This window comes from Phyllostomus discolor, chromosome 6, assembly GCF_004126475.2.
Source record: "Phyllostomus discolor isolate MPI-MPIP mPhyDis1 chromosome 6, mPhyDis1.pri.v3, whole genome shotgun sequence".
Taxonomy (NCBI): Eukaryota; Metazoa; Chordata; class Mammalia; order Chiroptera; family Phyllostomidae; genus Phyllostomus; species Phyllostomus discolor.
In genome coordinates this window covers 27,178,512-27,205,969 of record NC_040908.2, presented here as the reverse complement: position 1 = coordinate 27,205,969, position 27,458 = coordinate 27,178,512, and the positions used below count along the sequence as shown (strand labels likewise).

The following is a 27,458-nucleotide window of genomic DNA, read 5'->3' as shown; positions in this document are numbered from 1 at the left end:
GCCTTAGAAACAAAAGAATATACAAAATTGATGTATACAGATATTAATTTTAAAAATTATGATGCCTAGTACTAACCGTGAAAAGAGCAAAGTAGATTTAAAGTAGGAAGATGTTTTAGTTTCATTTGCATAGACCTGTATCTGTGTGTGCTTACTGAATGTAATGAACACACTATTAAAACATGACCTCAAATATTACCCCAATGGAACAAATTCTTTTGTCCCTCAAGTTTTAAGGAAATCCCTCCTGTTTTACCTCACCTCTACAAATTCTTCATTTTTCCATCTGAAAAAACAAACAAACTTCTAAAGTCCACTTCTTTCTACGTTAATTTATCAATCTACCTTTTTATTCGGATTTATCTCTTAAATCCTCTTTTTTTTTTTTTTTTAGCCATCATTTTCACTTTATAAATGAGAAGTTCAAGTTAGGTAACAGACCAAGGCCTCTAAACGCTGGTGCTAACTCTTGCATACTTTCTTTCTCAGGGGAGTTGGCAGAGGAGCCCAGGCCCTCACACCTTTAACTCCTAGAACCTGCAGGTTTCTGACACACAGGTAGGGGTGCCGAGAACCTATACCCAGACCAGAACACAAAAGCACTTGTGAACATTTAATGATTTCCCATCCATGTGGCTTCAAGCTACCAGCACACAAGCCCCACCAACACTCTTAATCTTTTCCTCAGCTCTTCTGCTGCAGAATTTGGCCTTCACAATGACAGGCTGCTTTGGGAGCTTTCCCAGGATCCCCAGAACTTTGTAGTAGCCGATCACACCACATCAATGATGGGAGAGGCTCCGGTCTTGTTTTTGGCAGCATTGACCCGAGTCTGCTCACTGACCAAGGTCCATAGTTTATCCAGGTTGACAGTGGGGCAGAAGCTCTGATTCCTCTTTAAGTGGTAGTGCCTCATACCAACTTTCCCAAAGTGACCTGGGTGATATTTGTCAAAGTTGATCCTGTGATGATGCAGGCCACCAGCATTACCTCGGACTCCCGGGTGCTTCCTGTGTTTGCCGATGTGGCCGTGGCCGTGGCTCACGTGGCCCCGAAGTTTCCGGGTCTTCCTCAGTCTGGATGGCATGTTGGCGGCCGAGACACAAAAGCTTAAATCCTCTTACATTGGCAAAAAGGACTTACTTTAAAACGTCAGCTCTGGTTCTCCCAACACAAAGGAAAATTGCACTAAACAGTTTTGGTTTTGATCCTAAAGTCTCTTTTAACTTTGCCAACATGCTCTGAATTTAAGTACTCGAAAACTTTACATTATCTATCCTTTAGCCCCAAATACTTTTTTATTTTTATTTTGTATCAGTCAGTGCCTCCCTAAAAGGACAATAACACTAAAGTACTACAGGCTGTCTTTAGAAGATAAAATATGCAAGGCTCTGATATCCTGTCAATCTCTGATGATCTCAAAGCATGCCCCCAAATTTGTGCTTCTATAAGCTAAGTGGAACCACATTATACAGTTACAAATTATTTTCAAAATAGCCTGTGGCCTGTTTTATTGGTCCGAAGCAGAAGCTTTTAAAAAGTGTAATTATTCGCATCAAACTATCTAAAAAATTAGGCAACTTTGGTCAAGTTTGAAGAAACAGAAGCAGATGAGAAGAGCTGTCAGCATTAGTAGTTCCCATCATAGGCGGCTCCTGCTGTGGTTAGACAAACATTTACTTAGTGCTGACTGCACAGAAGCAACTGTGTAGCCCCATCTAAGTAAATAGATACAAGGAGACTCAGATAATAATATTTCGTTGAATTCCTGGAATGCAGTTGTTTGAAACAAGATGATAAATCTATTGTTCTAACAGATTGAGCATTGCCACAGGGATCTCATCATAATTCAGTCATAAATTAATTGCACAGTAGATTTGTTCATCTATCATTCTCCCATAACAAGTCTGATCATGATTGCTTTGTATGTCTCCATTTGGCACACTGGGGTTTTATTCATTTAACAGGATTATTTATTAATCAGGCATTTATTGAACAGGTTTAAAGAAACTGAATGGGTCTGATGCATTAGATCTATCATTAGGATTATTTTTATTTCAGGTATTCCTTTAAATGGGTCTCATTCTACTTGGGGAAAATATTACTCATAAGATGGATATTTTCCCTTAAATACACTTATCCTGGCTTTATGAAATACCTGATATGGGGCTAATCCAGTTAAAAAAGAAAAAATTAACCATGTAGCATCTCTATGAATTTGGTATTTAGAGGAAAAAATAATTCTAAATTGATATCCCATAAAATCCTCCTTGATCCAAATGGCAACTTTAAAAAAAGGTAACCAATACAAGTATAAACCAACTATAAAAACTCCCTACACAAATAAAATATGCCCACTGTTATGAAATTCACATTATCAGACTGATACGCCATTTTGCCTTATACCAGGGAAAAAAATGTCATTGCAACAAAGAGCATCTTATTTGAGGACTAAATGAGTAATGCCTGCACTTGAAGCTAATGCACAGAGGAACTTGAGGAAAGAGGACTGGCAATGACTGAGGTCCAAGCTTCCCTTGATACCTACACTCCTTGAAAATTCTCATCCATATCTATCATGCCAGCTGCTACACCCACAAAGAAAGAGAGACGGAAAACAGAGGAAGAGATGGAATGAGAGATAAGAGAGGTGGGAAAAACCATGGAATCTGAGAGCTGAAAGGGATTTTACAGAACCACTGAGGGAAAGTAATAATAGTAATATTATGTAAAGTGAATATAAGGTTATTAAACAAAACTCATTTTTAAAATAGGAAAAAAGTAAAATGACCTGAAATCATTTGACATAAATATATTCCATTTGATTACATATGAAAATTTAGTGAAATAACTCCAAGAAAATCCCTGTTCCTATAATAAGCTGTAAGAAGCCTACGATATTTGCATCTTGATTCATAGACCTTTGCTATGGAGGCAGAAATATTGCAAGTAACTGAACGTAGAACTTGTGGAAATGAAAAACATTTATTTTGAAGCAGTGAGATGGTATTATCACCAGTTATTAATACTTTTCCTATTGAGTTGTCTCCAGGTACAATTGTTCCATGAATAAAAATCATAGGAGAGTGTGATTTTTATTCATGAGGCAGAGTCTCTCAGAACACTTACTTGGTTTGGGGCTCTCCCTGTCTAGCACTAATCTAAATAAACAATCCAGAGACAGAGGTAAGGCGGCCAGCGTGAGCAGGTGAAATGCTGAGACTGCCTGAAAGACTGGCATTTCAACCACCATCATGACATGGAAGCCCAGACCTGACCACTCCGCCTGATAAATACATCTCGAGTGCTTCCACTTCTCTTCGTTCTATCTCTTCCACTGCCCTGTCCCTTGTTCCAGCTTTCTGTGCCAGGCTTCTGCAGTGGCCTCCCCGGGGGCCTGTCAGAGGCCACACCCCAGGCCAGCCCTAGTCATTTGTACACTCTGTAACCAGAGGGTTCTGTACAAAGTGCCAGGCTATGCGTGTCATTCCCCCAGCTCTGCACCTTCAATGCCCTCCCACTGCTTTTCAGGGAAAGGCCAAAACCCCTGCCATGGCTCACGAGGCTCTGCAAAGTCTGGTTCTTTCTCCTTCCTCTCCTGTTTCGCTCACCTGCTCCGGCCAGGCTGGCCTTTTTAGACTTTTCATTTCTTCAATACTACGTTCCTTGCTACTTCCGAGACTTTGCATATGCTCTTCCCACTCTGCCCCACCTTTCTAGAACACTATAACACTCTGCCCCACCTTTTTTGGCCTCTAACTCCAGTGTATCCTTTATATTTATGCTTAACTATCACTTCCTCAGGAATGCATTCCTTGACCACCCGGACCCCACCATGGCAAAGTTAGACCTCCTTATTATAAGCTCTAACGACACCATTATCAGTTCCAAGTAAACAATTAACCTCTCCAGGACTTATTGTACTCCATGAGGACAAGAATGGCATTTTGTCTCAGTACTAAGTAAGCAGTCAATAAACACCTGAGTGGCTAACTCTAGGCCACAGAGGTTAGTGACCATCGACTTTGAAACCAGCTTCTAGGGCTGTGCTGTTGAAGAAACAGTTAATACCTGGTCTGCCCCCCAAATGGCAGATTCTGCCCAAAGTGATATGACCAGGCCTGTGCCAGGACGGCAGGCATAGTTATGAAGAGGCCTAACATGGGAAAGTCTCTCCTTCTATCTTCTTTCCATTCTCATCCCTCCCATGTCTGCCTCTGTCTAACAGCGATCCTTCCTTCCAGGAAACAAGCTGAGGCCTAAACTCAGCTTCCGCCAAATGGGACCCCACTTCCATCAGGGCGCTTGCTCAGACACTGTTACTCAAAACCGTGTGGATTGTATACTTCCCCGGATTTTGCAACAAAGATTTATGTGAGAGAGATAAAGAAGCAAGATGTGTCAAGACTCTCTTGAATGAACTTAATTTTTCCATTACAATTGCTAGCTGTCGGTCTGTGCAGTGCTTAGGGCAGAAACATGAGTGTTCCCGCTCAGCAAAGCTCATGTCCAAGTAGAGGTCACCCACAGCTCTGTGGTCCCGTGGAGGGCATTTTAGCCTGCCACTGACGGATGGTTGTTTGCATACGTCACATAAACCCGACAGAAGGGCTGAATAAATGTTAATTAGGACAATCTCGGAGTTCTTTGCATACCCGAGCTTGAGCCGGTACTACTAAAAGGGCTGCAGGGAAACTTCTGTTCCTCCTCACATCAGCCCAATAATTCCATACTGAGAATACTCTTTTTTTTAGTAGTTATATCATTTTTATTGCTGTGTAACTATTCCTGTTGCACACTGTATTTATGTATTTAATTTACTCTCAGGCATGTAGGTTATTTCCAGCTGTTTTGTTGCACAGGAATTGAGATCATTGACAGGTTACACATGTGTCCAATTTCAGTATTTACTGCAAAATGGTTTCCAAAAAATTTTAAACAATCTACACTCCTACCAGTAGTCAATTTTTATATTCGATTATTTTTGTAAGTAAATAGTAATATTGTCCAGTTTTAATTTTGCATTCCCTTGATGACTGTGGGTTTGAGCACATTTTAAAATGTTATTTGCCACTTGGATAACATCAGTTGCAAATTGCCTATTCATGTTTTTTAAATGTGTTTTTATAGTTATTTGTCTTATTACTTATATAGAGAGCTTCTTTATGCACTATAAATCTGACACCTATGTTAGTTACAAATTTTATAATTATAATTCCTCACATACTGAGAACACTCTTTACAAAGTCCCATGGTAATCTATCGGTCAACTGGCAGCGCTCATAAGCAGAAGTTACTTCTGGAATACTGGTCCCTATGGTAGCTGTCCTTCTCCTTCAAGCTGCTGCCTTTGGCCATACATTGACACTTTGGTTCTGCTTTCTGCTACCCCTAGATGTTTAACTTCAAATCTTGTCTCCCTGAGAAATATTTACAAATCACGGCTCAACTTTTAAACACGCATTTACTAATCCATGTCATAAGCATAAGAGACAGTGTCAACTGAGTTGTTTTAACATGTATGTTTTCTGTTTATCTTACATTTTTTAATTAAAAGCATCCTTGAACTAATTATTCTTGCACAACTCCTCAAACCGCATCTACTCACAAATGTCAAGTGGAGTTCTCAGGCTGCCAGTCAAAAGGCCTAAATTTGTTTAGATTCTGCCACAACTTCTTTATGGCTGAGTTTTTTTTTTAAGGTGATATTAACATCACATTTCATTGCCGTGGAGAAGACGGCTGCTCAATCCTTCCACCATCAACTAGAAGCTCCCACAGTGGCCTTGCGGTTCGTAGGCCTTTAAGACTGCGCCTGTGTGAGTCGAACAATAGCTCACGTAGGATCTAGCAGCCAGACTGAAAAGAAAATCCCACATCTGCCCCAAAGGACTAATTGAACTTAGCAATTTGTTCTTTCTCATAAAAAATACTTGTAGTACCTTTTTGTAATACAACAATAAGCCACCGTGTGGATTTCTGCAGAATCCTGGATCAAAGCCAGAGCGACAATAGCTCTTTTTCTTTAGGAGTAAGACCCACATGTCAAAATGTATCTAGAATCTCAATTTGGCTTGCTGCTTCATAATGCTAGGAGAATAACTACAACATTATATTACTGTTCATTATGTCCAGGGGGACCCCCAGTTATTGTGATTCGTGCCAGGGCCGTACAGTGACCTCTGCCCTGGCTACTGCTATGTGGAGATGTGCCAGTCTCGTAATGGGTATGAGTGGATCATAGTACTGTCCTTGGGTTCTGCAATTGTTTAATTGACAGGAAATATTCAACAGCCGGTAAGATAACTTCTACTCTTCCATTCCTTTTTAGCTCCATCTAACATACCCAACAGACTTATGGGCTGCAGGCTCCCGTGCACGCACCCACACGCAGACACGTGCTGTCATCTGGCAAAACCATGCGGTATGGCAAACCACCTCTGTGTGAACAGATCTGAAGAGCAACATTGAGTTTCAAGAATTCAAGCTTCCTGTTTATAGTTAGGCTAAATTCCAGAATTCTCAGGTTTGCAAGAAGAAAGAAAGAAAACGCAAAGGTTACATGAGGTTGTTTGGAAGAAGGAGACAAACAAGAATGTTACAGGACCAGTGCCCAGGGTAGGCAGTGTACTGGTGATAACAAAGGGGGGCAGGAAGAAGGTAGTGCATATCAATTCCTTTTTTGCTCTGATTTAATTTTCTCTCTGGGAAGGATAAGGCAGGACTCAGAAAGAAAGACTCAAAGCCCATCTGAGGTGGAAGATAAGAAAACAGCATGAAGTCACTTCAGGTGGATTCGAATTTGCAAACCTAGACCAACGACACTCCAGGGTACTGAAAGAGTGTGAGGGTGACTGCGCAGAATCAAAATTAGAAACTTTGAGGCATCCCAACAAACAGGGAGATGCCAGGAGAATGGGTATGAGTAGAGGCTTTGCTCAGATTTTTTTTTTAAAGTAAAAGATTAGGTAAAATTATAACCCCCAAAGTATAATGATAACACCTCCCCACAAATTACATATTATTAAATAAAAGTATGCCGAATTCATCCCATATACTTTTTTTTCCTTTGGACAAAACAATCAGGCCAACATTAAAAGAATGCCACAGGGTATCTCTTGATTTCAGGATGGCATTTAACTAAGACCCAGGAAGATCCTTACAGGCAAGATTAAGAACAATCACCCATGTCAGTCGATGGATATCAACATGCCTTAGTAGGAACTCCCAGAATGGGGTGTTGTAACCTATTTGAAAACTGTATCACCAACTTGGAAAAAGGTTTAAAAAAACAACTTTTGGGTTACTCTTCCAATAGCCAGAGCAGGAAAGTTAGTTAATAATCTGGATGACAAATAGAAATTTGAATTGATTTTGATTGACACAAAAATATTTACAGTCAATATTATTCAAATTCAAATGACATTCGGCAGTTAGAAATATAAAGAAGTTTATTTATCTTACAACAAACTGAAAATCAAGTGCTGTGTACAGATTTGAGAAGACCCAGGTTGCTAACATATCAAATGAAAAAGGTGATTTCCAATAGCCATAAAGTGCTTTACCATGAACCAGTTATGCAATCCTAATTCAATCAATGGTTTCGGGCACTGTGCTGTCCTCTCTCACCCTCTCCTTGACTAGGTGTCAGTAAGTAGATAGAAGGTTCAGATGCACAGATATAAGAGTCTGCTGTGCTGGACCCTGGGCAAGACGCACCTCTTGAATGGATGACAGATTTGGTAGAAAAGAGGGTTAAAAGTCTGAAGATCATGTTAAAAAAAATAAATAGTTGTGTAAAATAGAAATTCTTAGCCTAAAAATATAAACACTTAGAAAAGCCACGAGAGTTGCCCTTCAATACTTGAAGGACTCTCCTGAAAATAGGGTGGCGTTCCAGAGAGCAGGACAAACAATGAATATTTTAAGAGAGGTACATTTTGGCTCATTACGGGGTACACTTCCTCACACCTGTGACAGTTTAACCTCTTAGTGAGATGCTCACAAGGTTTTTATAGGAGGGGTTCCTACACTGGGGGAGGATGCAGTCGATGCCTGGTACAGCCTCCTCCAATGCTATTATTCCATGATTCTGTGTAGATTGTGTCCCAGTTAAAACACCACCACCACTGGGTAGCGCCTCTAGTCCAACAGCTCTCAAGTCGGGTGGCTCCAGTGAGTCTGAGCCGTAAAAGAATCAACTGTGTAGACACTGACAGTTAATGAGGCTCTCTGAACCTTCTCTACTGAAGATGGACTTTTGTCTTAGAAAACATCCTCTGAGGCTACAAAGTAAGATAAAAGCATTCCTTGTATCCTTCCACATATTCAAATTGGCCCATCCCAGAGTTTAAACTTAGCAAGCACCAAGGAAGCTACGCCAGAGCCAAAGAGCTCTTTAAAAAATGACAATTCTGCAGCTGACCATCTCAAGGAGATATCCATCGTGTAAGTTTTCCTTTAATGCCAGTCAGGGTCCTGCTCACAGTTATTTTAAATTGACTGATATGTTGAAGTAAGGGAACCTAAATTGATATAAAACAGAAAGCAATGGCTAATCTAATGCTTAAATTTCCTCCTATCCCTTCACATATTATTTTCCTTAATATATTACTATATATTAAATATAAGGGGCATTTGCTGATCACTTATAATTTAAAAATAGCAACATGAAATGGAAAAATCTGGAAAACAATAAAAGTACCTCTAAAAAATAGTCTCTCCACATTAAGTGGTCACCTCCTGGTAACAGGCCAATGGATAATGACTCAGAAATATGGTGCAACCATTCTGTTAATTATTTAAAAAAAATTTTCCACCAGTCTTTCCTAAAGAGATTATTACTATTGTTATTATTTCCATACTGCACCTGGAAGAAGGGAGGGAGGGAGAGAGGGAGGGAGGAGGGAGGGAGGGAGGGAGAGCAAGCAGAAATAAGTTAAATGACTTGTTCATAGTATCCCAGCAGTTCAGCTCAAGACCAGGAGCAAACCTCCAGACCATACCACTAACATCGCCCATCTTCCAAAGAGGATTGCCAAACATACAAAAGGATTGCCCTCCCAGTACCCCCAAATCAAGTGTCTTATTAAACACAAGTCAGTATTGTTTCCTATTTGTTGCATGTGTAAGTCTTATTTCCTCAAATGAGGGAGTGCACTAGCATTCAAGCACAGTTCACCCACAAAAAGACCCAAAACGAAGCAGAAAACTTTCCAAATGCTTCCTTCCTTTCCTCCTTCAACGGAGCTATGTGCCAAAGAGAGGACACAACAACAGTTATTATGTCATTTCTACTGAACATTTCTGTGACAAATAATACCTGCAAACCACATTGTCATTAATTATGCATGAATCTTATAACTAGGAAAATTTCCGCAGTGAAAAGAGGCAAAGCAAACCACATAAGTGAGAGCAAAAAAGGTGAACTTTCAGATGCTGTTGCAGTCGAGGGGGTGGGGTGGGTGGATGTTTTCTGTACATTTTCTCCCTGAAATAAAATTACATCCTCCTAACATCTATCTATTTTTTAATAGCCTTTTCACTTTGCAATGAAGATGCCACTTACGACACAGACAGCTATAACCCCACACTCCCCTTTCCGCTGCCCCACGTCTTGATTTGCCTTTACAGACAAGCCTGACTTCCTCTCCTCCCATTCACTCTCCAACCCACTGCAATCTGGCTGCCACTCCTTATTACCCCCTGGAAGCCTCTCTGGCCAGAATCAATAATGACCTCTTTGTTGCTAAATTCAATGGACACTTTTCTGTCCTCATCCTACCCAACATCTCTGCAGGATTTGACATGGTTGACCACTCTCTCTCTCTCTTGAAAGTTTCTCCTGTGTTGGTTTCTATGACAACACCTTCTCCCAGTTTTCCTCCTTTCTGGGCATTCCTTTTCAGTCTATTTCCTATGTTTTTATGCTACTGTCCACCCTTCAAATTAGTGATCACCAGGAATCTATCCTAAGCTCTATTCTGTTCTTTCTGTATTCCTCTTCTTAATGTAATCTCACACACTCTCAGGAGTTCAACTCACATGCATTTAAATAGGGCTCCCAAATCTATTTCTCCAGCCGAGACCTCTCTCCTGACCTCTAGACCTTCTGAACAGGCAAAGGCCTACTGGGGCAGTTCTTCTAACTGTCCTACAGATGCCACACTCCAAATACCTGAAAGGAAGCCCACCCTCCTGATCTACCTCTCCCTTAATTCGTCCTTATCTCCTGTAGTCTCTGCTTCCGCATTACCTGTCTATTGAGCCAGAAACCTAGGAGGCACATCTGACTTCCCCCTCATCCCTATCCCACACATTCAAACAGTCACCAAATCCTAACAGCTCTTTAATCAATTCTCTTTCTCCCCACCCCCACTACCAATACTCTTAGTGAAAGGCCTCAGTGATTTTCTATCAGACCTACGTCGATAGCCTCTGACCAGTCTCCCTGTCTCCGGACTAACCCCCTGCCCAATCTATCTTCCATGTAAATATTGTAAAAACATGAACCTGAAAATGCAAATAATTGCAGAGCTTTTATACTGTATAATATGGTTCCTGCCTGCCTCTCTAGTTCCTTCTCTCATTGCTGCCCCCTTTCCGCTCTTTTTGGCAGTTCCAAGACGATTGTTGCCGACTCCTTTTATACATGCAATCCCCTCTGCTGGACTATTATATCTCCCTGACTCCCACCGCAAACAAAGCTCATTTCAGCCGGTTAATTCCTACTCATCTGCTCTGTTTTACTTATTTCACACACTGCAATGCTGCACTTACTATTTGGCAGGCATTGTACTAAGGGCTTTATAAATATTAACTCACTATTTACCCTTGTTTTACGAATGAAAAGAATGAAGCACAAAAAGGTCAAGTAACTTGGTTCAAGGCTATACAGCCAAAAGTGGCAAAATCAGGGTTCACACCTAATGGTAATCTGGGCCCAGCTTCCATTTACTCTACTGCCAGGAAGATTTCTGTGCCCTACAACAGCCAGTGCAGCCCGCTATCGTAATGCTTAGCTACTCTCTTGGCCATCTCCTCCCCCAAAGTCAGCTACTTGAAGGCAGAAACTATATTTTAGTCATCTTTGAATGTCTCATGGCTATCCCAGTAACTACTGCTTGTACACAGACACTAGATATTTGTTCAATGAATGCATGAGGATGCAAAACAAACGTCATGAGGGATAAGCGAAAATTTTTAAAAATTAAAGTGTTAATTTCTAAAGATTCTCCATACTTCCTTATTTGTAAATCCCTTCATATTAGTGCCTAGAACCTGTTTTTAAAATTCTGTGTCTTACAGAACCTGAATACCCAACCAAACAATAGAAGTAACCAATATGCTATTAGATGAAAGCTACTTCGTAAGAGGAGGTCTTAAACTTTAAACTCATTAAAATATCTTCAATTGGTTATTATTTTATTTTAGTGTGAAATTATAATTAGAAACTCTACTCAGCTGTGAGAATAGTTGTGTCATTGGTTAGAACAGGGAGAAAAAGGATACAACTGTTGAATATCTTACCATCCAACTCTGGTAGGCCACAGAGGAGAAATACCATTCTCAGAGTGCACCTGTAACTTAAAAAATTGTGTCTCGCCCCTGAACAAAAGGATGCCATGTCCTTTTAATGGATACAATGATATATAACAGAGGTTAAAAATCAACTTGTCTTTTCTCAGCAGAACTTATGTATAGTTACACCAGAATCGCAGCACTTATGTGAGAGAACACAGCATAAAATGAAGAAGGTTCATGCGCTATTTACACATACCTTCTGGGTCAACGGTCCAGAGTACCAATAGTGAAGTATTGTACTGGTCAATTACAGGTGCTTGAATAGTGTCTGCTACTTGCTGAAGATGTTATAGATTTTCAACAAAATACACTGATGTGCTGTGAAACTTCACATCATAGCACACGTCTAGTGCTCAATTTCTGTGACAAGGGATCAGTCTGACTTTGAACTCTTTAGCTAAATAAACATGATTTTACTTCACGCATACTACATGTCAAGGAGAATTTGGCATGTGGACATTGCCCAACAAGTGTCTGCCATGAAGATTTACTACATTTTCATGGGTCCAAAAGAGAATTTTGTATTTTAGGCTAAATATCTGAAAGCCTCAGATATCAACCAGAACAAGAACCACAAACCCACTCTCACACACCCTTGGGGACTGACTCTGTTGCCTGGTGTACCCAGGACAGCTCTGGTTCACACCACTGTTCTAGCACAATTATTAATAGATGCCCTTGCACTCTCAAAAGGGTTCCACTTGTATGATCAATTACATGGTCATCCTACATGCTGCATGCACAGAAATGGACGTAAGGCATCAAGCAGTCCACACTCAGTACTATCCTGAGGAATAATGAAGACTGGAAAAACCACCCTTGACCATATACATGCAAATAAACCTAAAGATTTATGGCAGGTATGACAACAATTTCAGCCCAAAATTAATACTAATATTACCCACATTGACAATACATTAATATTCCTTATACTAGGTGAGGAAAATGTAGACTAAAAAGGAAAACCTCTTACTTTCTTTTCAATTCTCCTGTTCCTTTCTTCTAAAACATTTTTCTAAAAATTTTTATTGCTGTTCAAGCACAGTTGTCTCCATCTTCGCCCCACCATTCCCCCACCACCCCAGCCATCCCCACCTCTCACTCTTGATCCTACCCCCTTTGGCTTTGTCCTTGTGTCCTTTATACGTGTTCCTTGACAACACTTCCCCCTTTTCCCCCATTATGCCCTCCCACCTCCCCTAAGGTTACTGTCAGTTTGTTCTTAATTTCAATGTCTCTGGCTATATTTTGCTTGCTTGTCTGTTTTATTGATTAAGTTTCATACTATGCAGCAGAAAGAAAGAGGGAGCTCCTACCCTTTGCAACAGTTTGGATGGATCTGGAGAGCATTATGCTAAGTGAAATAAACCAGGCAGTGAAAGACATATACCATAGAGTCTCACCTATAAGTGGAACTATTTCTTCTAAAATTTTTGCATATTTTTCTAGTGGCTATCACAGGGGGCAAATGTCCTGCCTAAACTATATAAAGTTATTTTGTCCCTAAGGCTTAACCCAGGGGTTAAGAGGCAGGCTTTGTGATCAAACAGACTGGTTTTCATGTCTACAACTTTGGACAAATTACTTAGCTTCTCTGTGCCTGTTTCCTCATTTGTAAAATGGGAATAATATTAACAAGACAGTTGTGAGAATTAAATAAAAGGATGTATGTAATTGCTTAGCATGGTCCCTGAAACATAAGAAGTATTCAATAAATGGAAAATATGTCCAGACTTCACACCAGATTCTGAGCACTGCTATAGAATTTGTGTGGAAGGACCCCAAATGTATAAAATTTCAGAATTTTAGAGCTGTTAACAACTGTAAGCTCACCACATAAGATCTTACATTTCTAGGAGGAGAGTGTCAAGCCCTAGATAAGTGATTTAGCTCAGTTTGCATGGCTTGCCAATGAGAAAGCCAGAAATAAAATGAGGTTTTTAAAAAATTTTCTTCTCTGAATGTTATTAAGAAATTCTGAAGGAGTAATGATTATAGACAAAATCACTGGGAACATATGAGTGTTCCCTGTACATCTTCACAGGGCCTGCTGAGAATGGGGCCTGGGGCTAAAGTTTTAAACTACCCGTCGGTGAATGTCCATCTACTTAAATTTCTGTACACAATCTACGACAATGTCAAGACCCCAAAGCCAATTTTTTTAAGGCAGTGTCTTCAGTGTTTTGTTTTGTTAAAGGTTATCCCTTTCTCTATTCCATCTATTCCAGGCAGTGTTCCAGGGTTTAGGCTGAATGCGCATGGTAATCTAATCACAGGGTTATACAGTGCTATTAGATTTGGTGGGGGGCAGAAACCCACATCTGCAAGATCTTTCTTCTCTTAGAATGTCCTGACAAAGAACTGGATGCAGGGCTTCACACAGCGTCATGCAGTGGGTGGGCATGCCTGACATGTCACAGTAATTGAATTTATAAATTGACTCCAGAAACCTGAGCACAAGGACCTTAAAATCCCATCATCCAGGTGACTCTAAGCAGGTGGCTTAGGCATAATGTTGGCAGGGTTGGAAGTTCTGAAGGGAATTGTACTTGCTGCCCTTTGTATTCCTCTGGCCATTACTGACGGACCTTGAAGCTCCCTGGAGTTTTATGCATAAGAAAGGAAGATGTCAGGCTTGTCTTCTTGAGTAGTTGTATCAGGGTCACCTGTGATCTGCATTTAACATTCAGCTGCAAGAGAGAGTTTCCAACAAAAAGATGCTGGAACACAGCCAGTGCATTAGCATCGAGGCCATGCTTTCTTCAAAACATCCTGACTGGGCTCTAAACTAAAGAATGCTTTTTAAATGGCAGCAATGGAAAAGATTTGTTGAAATGTTATGCAACTACAGATGAATTTGTGTGGAAGAATAGAGATGGTATCAGCACAGTAAGCTTTGCGACATCACGGTGAGGCGCTGTGCTAAGTGCTTTTCCGAGTTTCTTCACTGGATCTTCCTAACAGTGCCTGGGAACCACATATCATTCCTGCTTTATGTAAGAGAAACTGAGGATGTAAATGATCTACCTTTGTGTACATATGAAGAACTTTCCTTCATGGTATGTAGGCACTCATACTAGAACCAGATAAATTTACTCAGAGCAAAGTACAATAAGGGTTTCTAACTTATAGCGTGGATATAGGAGGCCTGTCAAGAAGGTATCCAGCCATATAATATGAATGATAAGAGACATTTATTGAAGAAGATATATAATATAAGAAACACTGTACATAGGACAATGATACCTCAGTCCCCTCCAAAGTAGGCACCTTGGGACCTCACAGAATTCTTACAATTGCCATCAGCTGCCACATCGTATTTTCCTGAATCTCATCGACAGTCTGAAATCTCTTCCCTTTTAAAGGTGATTTTAATTTGGGGGAAAAGCCAGAAGTTACAGGGCACTAAATCTGGGCTGTAGGTGGGCTGGGTCATCTGGGTGATTTGATGTTTAACCAAAAAACTGCATGAGATGTGATGCATGAGCAGGTACATTGTTGTGATGGAGCTGCCAATCACCAGTTGCCCATAGCTGTGGCCTTCTGAGTCATCCGAATAGTTTCTGTGGAGGACTATTCAAGCTTATGCAAAATTTGATGCAGATTCATTGCTTTACTCACTCAGGCATTTTGAATGCAATGACCACACAGTACACATGCTCACTCAATGGCATCTACTGTCCCCATTGACTAGTACAGTGAAATCATCATTGTTCACACTGGTTCACACATTGTTCACATTTAAGTCCACTCTCCTTGGCTGCCAGGTTACATCAATGTCATGCAAACCGTTCTCATTATATTAACAATGGCTGGACATTTTCCGGACAGACCACATGCATATATATTTGCTCTTTACACTGACATTGTCTCCTTAGCAAGGAATTTCTGACATATGATTTCCCACACATTCCTGTCCCCCACATCTCACTTCCCCATTCTCTGTCCACCTTTTAATTTTAGTTCCAGTTCAGACAGATGAGAGTGAATCTCTCATATTTTAAAAATCTTAGGCTCTAGAGTTAATAAGAACTACAGACCAAGCAAGAGAAGGATAAGGATGCTCTCCATATAACGCTGTGACTTTTAACGTGACAGAGCTGGGTCTGGGGCAAAAATGCATGGTCGAGTTTCAGGAAGACCCATTATTCCTTCTAAGATGAAAGCCCAGGACCAGGTGGGGTTGGTGGATATCACATAGGAATAGGCTAATTGGAGTTTGAGGCTTTGGGGTCGTTAAGTTAAGCCAATAAATAAAAGGATAATAATCCTCTGCCAAGAAATGTATTCAAAATACATGAGTGGCTCAAGAGGTTGGGGCAGGTGACCTGACAGGGAAAAAACCTGAATCTTCCTGCTGTGAGAGAAGAATTCTCCTCTTCCCTTGGGGCGAATTATGTTTGCCACTCAATGTACATTTTCAGTGTTTGGGGATTATATAACTACAATCAGGGCACTCTGGCAGAGAATTAATTCCCTGGCTGGGGTCGGGGGAGGGGGTGCCTGAGTGATGAGTCACCAGAGAGAATCCAGAGAAGTGGACAGAGCTGGGGAATTGAGAAAGACTTAGTCAAGAGTTAGTCATTCACTAGCTTCAGAAGATCACAAATCATCTCTTTGCAAATGAACTGAGAATATTTTTCTCCAATGGAAAGAACTTAATGGATGACCTCAAAATGGATATAGGATATAAAAATAGAAAAAGAAGGTCATGTTTTCTTCTGACCTAGGAGGCAACTAACGTGGAATAAGCAAGAGCCAAAAAAAGATGTATTCGCTTCCTATTCCTGCATAATACATTTAGCAGCTTAAAATAGCACCCACTGATTAGTTCATGGTTCTGTAGGTCAGAAGCCCAGCATCGTGTGGATGGGTTCTCTGTTCAGGGCATCGCAGCCTGAAATGGAGGTGTTGAACAGACTTTCTCATCTGGAGGCAATGGGGGAAAATCCACTTGCAAGCTCATTCTTATTGTTGGTAGAATTCAACTCCTTGCTGTTGTAGGATGGCAGCCCCCCTGTTCCTTGCAGGGTGTCACCCACATTCTTTGACATATGACTCCTTCCATCTTCAAGTAAGCAAATCCTTCTCATGCTTCCAATCTTCGACTTCCTGTCTCTGACATCTAGACCCAGTTTTAAAGGGCTCATGTGATGAGGTCAGGTCCACTCAGATATTCTCCCTGCCTTAAAGGTAAACTGATTTGGGCCTTAATTATGCCTGCAAAATCCTTCCGCAGCAATACCTACGTTAGTGTTTAACCAAGTATCTGGGAGGAGGCGCGAGCACACCAAGGGCCGGGGGGCATAAGGGCCCTTTTAGAATCATGCCCACCACAGGAGACACCTGTTATTAGACACATGGTTTCATGTGAGACCATAGCTTCCTACTTCATAAAAATAAGCAAAGAATAGTGCAAACCAAAGCACTTAGAGAGAAATGGTCTGGGGCAGTGGCAGAGCTTTCAAGGCTCTGGATTCACAGAGAACTCCAGACTGGGACTGGGAGCAGCACGAGTGTGTCTGGCATTCCTTCTGTGATATCCAACAGAGTCAGGGCCATTAAGTTGGAATGATTTCATTCACTGCCTATTAAGTTTTGGGTTACTCTTTCACCTACCATCTCCTAACCCACTCTTCTTACCTGAACCCTGACTTCTGAACTTGACCAGTCCTTGCTAAGGGACTGTCCTCCCCAACCATCGGCCTAGAACAGCTTCGATGCCACTGTCGCGCTAATTTCCAGTGCTGCTAAGGGCCCAATTACGATGACAGTACCAGGGTGGAGGTTTGTGTACCTGGAGCATGTTCCCTGGTAGCCAGTGCATTCGCATTTTCTTGTGGGAATCAGAAAGAGACCTAGGAGCTTGACCCTCTTCTGCCCAATCAGGTTCTCTTTTCTCCACCCACAAGACCCCTCGACACCAGATACATTTTACAGACCCAGGCAAGCCAACCCAAGAGAGTCACCCTTATTTACCCTTAGGGATTTACAGTCTATATTTTAAAGTGAACAATCCCACTAAAAAGGCAAGTTTACAGAGGGAGAAATGAAATCAACATCAAATCATGCATCATTTCACTGGACATTCAGTTTCTCAGTGTGCACTGCACTGCATCAGCATTAGGGAAAATTAAGTGAGAAAAACATTACAACAGCCCAGGGACACTTCTACCTAAATTTTGTGATTACATTTTAAGTGCTCTCTGTCACAGATATCATAAACTGATTAAATCATTTCCTGCCTGACCCCTACTGACTATGCTAAGTGAAAAGAGAGGGCTATTAATAACTACCCATTTCTGACAGCTGCCCAGGGGCAAGGCTGCCTTTTGCAGCAGTGAAATGACTCCCCAGCTCACTTACTGAATGCTGAATATTGATTCATATTATGAGTGTTGTCAAACACAGAGTGCAGTGCCGCAGATCCGGAGTGGCAGGTCATCAGGAATAGCATTAGCAAATGTCAGGTCAGGAATCAAAGGCCTGCTGGACTCTTTAGGGATGAGATTTATCGATTCCATAAAAAGTGAAACAGATCAAGTACTTGTGATGATGGAAATGGTCGTGGCAGAATGAGGCTGAGCCTGCTCTGATGTAAACCTCCGGACGGATGCAACACACGAGTGGCCACAGAAGAAAATGCTAAAAGTTGGAATGCTCAAGACAAGGACAACAGCGGCTTCGGGCTAAGGAGATTTTAGCGCTAAATGTCACATCTCAGATGTGAAATTGGTCAAAGGTATACGTAGGGGGCGGGGGGCGTGTGCGCCTCAGTGGTTTGCGGTATTTCTGACAGGCAGGTCCGAAAGACTGGGATCAGATGGCGATGAATGTTACAAACACAAGATAACTCTCTGTAAAAGGTGCAATTTGTTATTTTACTGACATTTCCTTTTGAAGATACTTAAAATACAGGGTGGGGCAAAAGCAGGTTTACAGTTGTGAGTACACAAAACACAGAGTTCGTTCTTCTATCATTATTTATAAATTATTGTATTATTTTCCATATGAACAATTATAAACCTACTTTTCCCATACCTTGTATATCTGACTTCTGGATTTCCGCCATTAGAATTAAATTTTTAGTCAAATGCTCCCATACTGTTATTCCACAGTGTCCATTAAAATTGTACTTTCATCTTACTATAGTTAAAAACAAACAAACAAACAAACAGAAAGCCCTGGACTAGAGGTCAGAATACTGGGTTCTTCTAGGCCTTGTGCTGCCATTTATCTTGTGCCCTTAGACAAGGCACGGTCAACCTGAACCTCAATTTCCCCATTCGCAAGAAACCCAGACCCAAACCAAACAAAAAGCAAGCGTGTACCGACTGCCTCTGCAAAAAGGGTTTTACAGAGAGGATCAATAACAAATCGCAAGTTCCATGCTGGAGAGCAGGGCACATGTATTATTACCCATCTTGATGGTCTCAACACCCAGTGAATAACCGGCCCAGAATGGTCATTTATTTGTTAATTTAACTAAAGAGATGGGTATCCTTTGAGACTGTAAAGGTCTACTAAATTCTGTGTTGCTTTTGTTGTTATATATTTCTTTGCTAAGTGAGTGGAACTGGCTCCAGCATCGCGGGAAGTTTTGGAACCCACGCTGCTCCCGGCGGTTTCCGGGAGCCGTCTTCCATTTTCACCTCTCAGAAGGGCAGGCCTCAGCGCCTTCTTCAGTTTTGCCCCATACCGGGACGCGTCTGCAGCTCCACCTCAGAGAAAGCTAGCGGCTGCTCAGTTCTAATGCTGTTTATTATATTTAAATAGGTAAGTGTACACTGGCTGTTACTGACAGCCTGCCTGGAAGAGTTTCTGCTTTCTTTACAAAACTTGCTCTCTTAACCACTGCAATACGCATCCTTAGCAATTAGCTTCCATCTACAAAATGCATTTCAGAAAATTACACAAAACAATCCTTTAAAAATTATTTATAATAATCTAGTCATCATTGGATAGCATCAGATTAGCCTACCCTTTTAAGACATTTTTAAACATAAATTTACTTAGAGTTTTTTTCCCTAAAGTCTCACTTAAATTCTAAATTTTCCTCTGGTAAGAAGAGAAGGAGAAACAAACGGTGTTAGGATCCCATCGCTTGCCCATCAAAGGATCACTCTCGTCTTGTTTTAAACGGGTTGATGGGAGAAAATGAACAGGTGCTACAGGTTACTGAGCTGTTCTAAAATTAAAGATTGATATTTTTCCTCTTGTTCTATTAGCAGACCTTTAGTGACACGTTAGCACTGGATAATGGTTGCAGCAGTTTAAGCCTCACGCTGTGATTTTTAACAGAAAGCCTAGCTACAGCAGCAAACAATGACATCTCCTATCGCCGGTAACCTAATAAGGAAGCAGTTGCAGCCTGAGGCAGTTTGACTAAACAGCAAGAGAAATCTGACTTCCAATGTACTGACTCCTCTTTAAAGACAATGGCCTAGCTTAATTAACACTGTATTCATTTGTAACTCAATCAATTTAGAATTTTTATCCTTGAACTGTTGACTCTGCCATCTTAAAAAGAAAAAGGAAAAGAAGGCTCAAGCTGCTGAAAATCCCTCTTGATTTGTACAAACAGGCATTTCTGAACCAGCAATAGAATAAATAACGCTTGACATTAATTGCTAAGTTTCCCAAACTTAGCAATTAGTCCAGGTAATTATAAAAACCACCTTTTAAATATGAAGAGAATTTCACTGATGATTTTAAGGATAAACATTGGATTTTTAAAGAATATTAATTTGCAATTATTTTCTCATACCCTTCTTTTGGGGGAAGCTAAATTTAAAATATTAAACCTTTCCAAAAACATGCCGATTTCAAATTATTAGCCCCGACAGTAGTCTAGCAGATGCTGTCTAGCACACTTAGGGGATCTCGTAAACTTCATTTAACCTGTCTTGGCCTCTCGGCTTTGGTTTGACCAAACCTCTGAATAGAAATTAAAATAAGTGCTAACTCAATCAGAATATTCATCTACATTGATTTTCATTTTAAAATATATTAGTCAACAAATAAAGTTAATTGGGTCAGACTCTAGAGGAAAATAGTATTCTGAATTCTCATAAGTGAGGATACAATTTTAATAGAAATAAAGTACATAATCACTGCATTAGAAAAACTATGTTGTGTAAATATTTGGTACATAGTAGAATTTGCTTTCTTATAAAAACAATTATGTAGACTTGCCTGAAATTATGTGGATTCTGCAAAATTATGCACTAAAAAGAAATCAGGGCTTATAAGAAAAATAGGATTGGGTCAGAGCACTTAACACTTTTTGACCAGAGCATAACTGAAAATAGTAACAATCTGATTAAAATACTGTCATAGCTCATTCTGCTGATGCTTAGTCAATTCTTAGCAGCCTTAAACCTGCTTTCTCCTTGTAGACATATAAGTCCTGGAAGGCATTTGATTCTAAAGAGACCATTTTCATTAAAATTCAAAGTACGAATAATCCAGAGTACAATGTTCTTCACTTCAGCATTGTTTTAATACCAAGGGAATATCTTTGCAGCCTCTTCATCTGCACTTGCAGCTACAACATATGGTTTATCATAGTAGGAAGAACAGAGGTTCTTAAAGCCACTAAATGAACCACTATTCAACCCTAAAGGAAAGTACTTCTGTAGATTTTCAGCTTTTCCTTGAGGTCTTCAAACAGGTTCAGGTTTTCTCTTGGGAGAAAGCTTGCCATGATGACTTCAAAATATTAATGTAAAATGTGGGAGAATCACATATAAATCAACACAATATCCACATTATTCCTACTTCATTCTTCTATTTACCAACTAATAAGAGATAACTTGCATCAAAGAAAGTGTATGGTATATAAACATGTTCCATATTATAGTAAGAAAGAAAGTGTGGCTTTCAAAGCTAATAAGGATGACAAATGGAAGATGAAGGTGTGGTAGGCAGTTAGACAGACATGAGCAAAGGCGAAGAGCAATGGGCCAGGCATAGAAGGCCCCCAGAGTGGAAAGTCCTGGGTGCCTAGCAACAGGCAAAACTGGGAAGACAAGGACCTAGCCCCCAGGAGAAACTTCCCTCCCCTAGCATATGGCTGGTCGTGTGGTTTAGAGTCCCCTGACACTGGAGGTGGCAGTGTTGGAGGAGCTTGGGGGTGGTGGGGGGGGGGGGGGGTGGTGCGGGACTAACCCAAGTAACTTTTAAGCACAATTTTTACTAAGCAGAATTAGGGTACCTTGAAGGGTTGGTTGGTTCAATGACTGGGACAGGGAAAGTATAAAATGAGCCTGGGATACCTTGTTGTATCAAAAAGTTAAAAAGCGTATACAAAGGGACAGGTCTATGTCAAAAGGACAAGGTGGTCAGCTTGAAGGGGCTCCTACTGACCAAATGTCAGACAGTCTGAGTACCAGAATAAATAATAAAAGCAAAAGATTTTAATCTACTGAATAAAACAAGAATCCATATAAATATATATAAACATACATACATACATATATACATACATACAAGAGGGGAAAAGGAAGCTCTTCCTTATAGTAGCATGTCAACTAACAAATGTAGAAGGAATTTGTATAATAATTGATTCAGACTTGATTCATCAATGTATGCTAAAATTGGCTAATGAAAGTTTGATGAGGAATGGTCTATTTCTCAAAGTATCTCTCCACAATTGTTTATTAATTACAAAAGAAAACATATCAACTGCACAGTGGAAAACCTATTATCACCTTTATCATCACCAGGTGAATGGTGTCAACATCACCAGTACTGGGACAAACCAATAGGATGCTGTCCCCTAATACGACACACCATTGAAGACATCATCATTCTGTGATATGCCTGCCAAAAAGGTATAACCTAAGTTTGACCATGAGGAAACAGAAGATGAAAACAGACTGAAGGACAGTTAACAAAATAACTAGCCTATAGTCTTCAAATAAGTCAAGGTCAAATGAAACAGAATGAGGAACTGTTCTGGATTAATGGAGGCTAAATAGACATGACAAGTATATGAAATGCAGGATCCTGAAATGGGTGCTGGTGCAGAAAAACTAGCAATAAAGAATATCACTGACAGGGTAAAATATGAATACCTGTTGTGAGTTAGATGATAGTTTGTGTCAATGTTAATTCATTGACTTTAACTGTGCTGTGATTGTATAAGAGAATATTCTTGTTCTTAGAAAATTCACAATGAAGTATTAAGGGTAAAGAGATACCATGTCTGCAACTTGTAAGATAGATAGATAGAGACAGATAGATACAGATAGAAAAAGATAAAGATATACAGAGAGGGCTATTTATATATTTTATATTTATTTATATATTATATTATATGTTATATATGTATATTTTATATACATAGATAGTGTGTATGGGTTATATGCATGGATTAATTATATATGTATATGTGCATATATAATATGTGTGTTGATATTATATATTAATGTTAATGTATATGTATATTGATACATGCGTATACATATATCAATGTATGTATATGTATATTATATACATGTGCATATAATATATATATTATATATGGAGAAGAGAATGTTAAAGTAAATGGAGAAAAATGTAAATAATAAGTATATCCAAGTAAAGAGTATAGGAGTTCAAGCAAAGGGTATGAAACTTTTCTATAAGTGGGAAACTATGAAGTTTTGAGACAGAGAGAGTAAACACGGAGCCTGCACAGTACTTTCCTGGGGAGAGTATCATAGACAGTGATCATTTTCCACTGAGGAACTCAGATTCAGTTAGAACGTAACTTTGAAGGCAAAACCAATCTATTACCAGGGAAAGGAAAGTCATCAGAATATATTTAAAATATTGGTCATCTTAGTATAAAACAAAAGCATTTTTTGAAAGAATGCAAACGAGAACCCAAGAGACTAAATGGCCTACAGAGATGTAATCATCCATATAGAGTCCTTCTGAAAACAAGCTATCAGTAAGGCAAGAAAATATTCATAGGAATTCTAAGATGGCAAAATAGCGAGTGACCACAGCTCCTGCTTTGCCCAGGACATGCCAATTTATGCCTGTGGCTCTGGCATGTTACTAATGGGACTCCAAAGTGTTCAAGTTCAGATGATAAATGATATAGTCGCTCTATAGAAAAAAACTGCAAATATGGCTTTCATTTTTAATAGTTTTTATTTATTTCTTCATCTTCTTTTCTGAGCTTTTCCAACTCATGTTTCATTTACTTCAATTGAATCACCATATCTTTTTTTCTAATCCTTATTTTATAGAAGCAACTACTTCATTAAGGTTCCCTCCCTCCCTCCCTCCCTTCCTTCTTTCCTTCCTTCCTCCCTTCTTTCCTTCCTTCCTTCCTTTTCTCCTTCCTTCCTTCCTGCCTGCCTGCCTCTCTCTTACCCTCGATCCTCCCTCTGTCCTTCTCTTCCTATCTATCTATCTATCTATCCATTTTAAATTCACGACCAAATATTGTTATTGCCTCCGTTCCAATCTAATTCTTTTCTAGTATTTATTTGCCACTTTTTTCTGTCTATTTCTTTCATATTCCTTGTGATCTTTCTATATTGATCCTCCTGGCTCCATTTTTTAGAGAAGAAAAAAGACTCCTCTTTGAGCAAGGTGAAGTTTTCCAAGACCAGCTATTTACATGAGCTTCGTGGTGGGGCAGAACAGGACCTAGGACTGAATACATTCTCTGTGCCTTTCCTGCCCCTGAGTCGAATGAAGTTTTAGCACTCCACGGCAGACCACGATATAGTTTCTCTTCCTCAGCTCCCCTGCACCCCCTTCCTGAAAGCTTGTTTCCTGCAACACGCTTCACCCTGTCCGCTCCCCAAGACTTCATGCAACGAGTCTGCAGGAAAGCTCCTGTTCTCGGCCCACGCATCTGTTCCCGTTATTAAGAATGACATTATTGGTTTTGCTCCTCACAATAAAGATGGAGGTAACCATCACCTTTACTCTGCCATTTTGAAATTGTATCTCTAACACACAAATGTAATCTTGTCACCCTGCAGTGGGGAAAGAAAAACTTCAATGGCAGGCAATCAGGACAAAAGTAAAATTCTTTAACATGAATTTACAAAGTCCTCCTAGTTTTTTTTCAGCTTTAATACTTCCATTTTCTGCCTTAATAGTGATGCCTTCCCTGGCTCCCACAGAAAAATTAATTTGCCCCTTTTTGTGTTCCAACGATTGCATACACCAGGTTTCTCCAATGTAGTTTCAGCTCCCTAAAAGCAGACAAATTGTCATGTTTGTCTCATGAACCAAACACAGAACCTGACATACAGCAGAAACTCAATGAATGTTTGTAGCACAAGTCTAGGAGTATTTCAAGTGCTACAGTATGCAAGAAAACACTCAAAGTTCACGTTTCCGGATTCCTTCCAACCCATGCTTCCTGTTTCATCATCTCTTCTCCGTACAGGAACAGACCATTCAGTTCACTTCCTCTTGAATTCATACACCAAAGTATTTGTCAAAACAATCTATATGCAGTAATATTAATAACTGTGGTTTTGTAGACATTTGTATATAACTTTGATCAACAAAACATCTTATTGTTCCAACATATTGACACTTCAAAAGCAAATGACTAGCCTCTTGCTACACTGCACCATTTTTAATGACGAATTGATTAAAATATTGATGAAAATGACACAATCACTGAGAAGCCACATTCAGAAAATGCATGTACATAAAAATATGCTATACATAGGACTTCAAGGAATAGAATCAAAAGTCTTCATTCCCAATTACTACGACATAACACTTAAGTTAGTCGAATAATCTCTAAAAACATCCTTCCCTGCTTTTTCTCTAATGTTTAAACTCCTGTAGAAGATGCCTGAGAATCTCAGGCCATCAATGATGGCCTCCCATTGTAACACTATGATGAAACCAAAAAAATGCAGAAATTATGTTCTTTTTAAATGTGCTCCACAACATTTCGCACACTTTTCTTAAAGGAAAATTGTATGTAACTAAAATAATACAAGTATGACATAAGATTCAAAGGCTTATCAAAACTGCTATGACACAGACAAACTGCAAGTAAAATCGATGCCAGTATGCACCGAAGAGATCTGCAGGATCACTATTTATTTTACATAAAATCGATACGCCTGATGTTTACAAACAATGACCGTGAAACAGGTGGCCCAATGGGAAAGGGACATGTGACCAGAGCCAAACCATTGACTTCCATGACTAACAATGCTGTGACCTCTGAAAAAATTATGAATATGTCAGGTGTCTTTCTCATTTAAATGGAATTCCTTATATCCACCTGAGCACAGCAGTCGTGGGCTATTAGCCAGAATGTTTAAAGAACCTTAAAAGAGCTGGATTTTAGGATTTTACAAAGAAATCCTTCATAACAGGGTTGTACAGTCTCAAATTATACCATGGTATATTAAACAGGGCTGCTTTTAAAAGTAAAACTATATAAAACACCGTGTTAGTTGAGCAGTATATTTCTAGGATTTGAACTCCATGTAACCCTGTTGTAGTGGGCCCATTATTTAAAAGGAGACATGTTAAAAATTGGACTAAATTCTTAACCTTAAAAAAAATAGAACAAAGACTATAAAATTCCTTGGAATACTTTTTAGAAGAATAGGTTTATTAATCACCTAACAGTATAACGTAGAGAGGGAAGAATCTACCCTCAGTTTATCTTATGACAGAAAATGAGATTTCTCCACGGCACGTATTTAGAACGCCAGTCCCTGTTCTTCATTCTTGCACATGTGTCGGGCTCCCAGGGGTTCCCACGTGCAGTAGGAAATGAAAGGTCCTGGTCATCGTCTCCTGTTTCCTCGGAGGCCACCACATTACTGAACTATTGATATTAAAAATAGTATCTTTGTTAATAATAATTTTTAAAGAGAACCTAGGCCTGGAAATATTATGATATTGTCAAAAGTTAACAAATAGTAGACATTTTTAATACTTTCTATACATTAAAATTTTTTAATGATTTTTAAAAAATCGGGATTGAAGTAATTTCTTAAAATACATCAGATACCCTCCCCTTTCCTTTTTTCTGATATATAAGACAAGAGCATTGGGGAGGCATACCCCCCATGGCCCTCAAAACTATCAAAGCATTTGTCAAGTGAAATATGTTTTAGTAATCGTGGTATTGCATGTGCTTTGCCCCTTTAAGGACCTTAAAAGTATTCAGCTGGAGAAAATGCATCGACTGAACATTGACAAAGTACAGTGCTGTTAGAATCATTCACATCAAACACATCATCTGTGATTTTCTAGGTAAAATGCCAACAATGTAGCTAATCTTTTTGGTTAAACAATGCTTTTAGAAGTGCTTTAAGAGCTAAAATGAATATCTAAAAATTCTTTCAAATGCTATAAGGCCATTAGTAGACTAACACAATTGTCACCAATTTAATTAAATATTTTTAAGTCATCTCAAAGTCACATAGTGGTAGACTTTTTTGTTTTCAAAGCATCACGCTTGTTATTGATATGCTATATAATAGACAATACATTCTGAATTTCCCTTTGTTTATTAACAAGCCCTTGTAATTAACTTGCTTTTAAATCATAAGTATGATACTATTTTAATTTCCCTCACATTCACTACCCTATCATTTGAAATCACATTAAGCTGACTCTTAGAAGGCCACCTGGTGTAGTTCTATGACATTGAAGTGAGCCATTTTGGTATGCCAGAAACAGTGACAGTCTTCTACGCGAAAATCCATTTCTCTCACTGATGGCAGAACTAGGGGAAATTAATTTTTGCTATTCATAAATACCTGACAGGTTTAATGTAAATATTTTGAAAAAGACCTCAGCATATGCTGCACATACATTATATATGCAGCGCTGCACGGGAATATTGTATTTGAAACCCATTCAATTTCTGGATGACT

The 27,458-nt window shown here is 39.6% G+C and overlaps 1 protein-coding gene and 1 pseudogene across 2 annotated transcripts in view; both read right to left on the bottom strand.

The window, feature by feature from the left end:
* Nucleotides 1-27,458, bottom strand: part of CAMKMT (calmodulin-lysine N-methyltransferase) — a 342,165-nt gene that overhangs the window by 157,064 nt on the left and 157,643 nt on the right. The window lies entirely within an intron of this gene.
* Nucleotides 594-1,116, bottom strand: LOC114500458 (annotated as a pseudogene).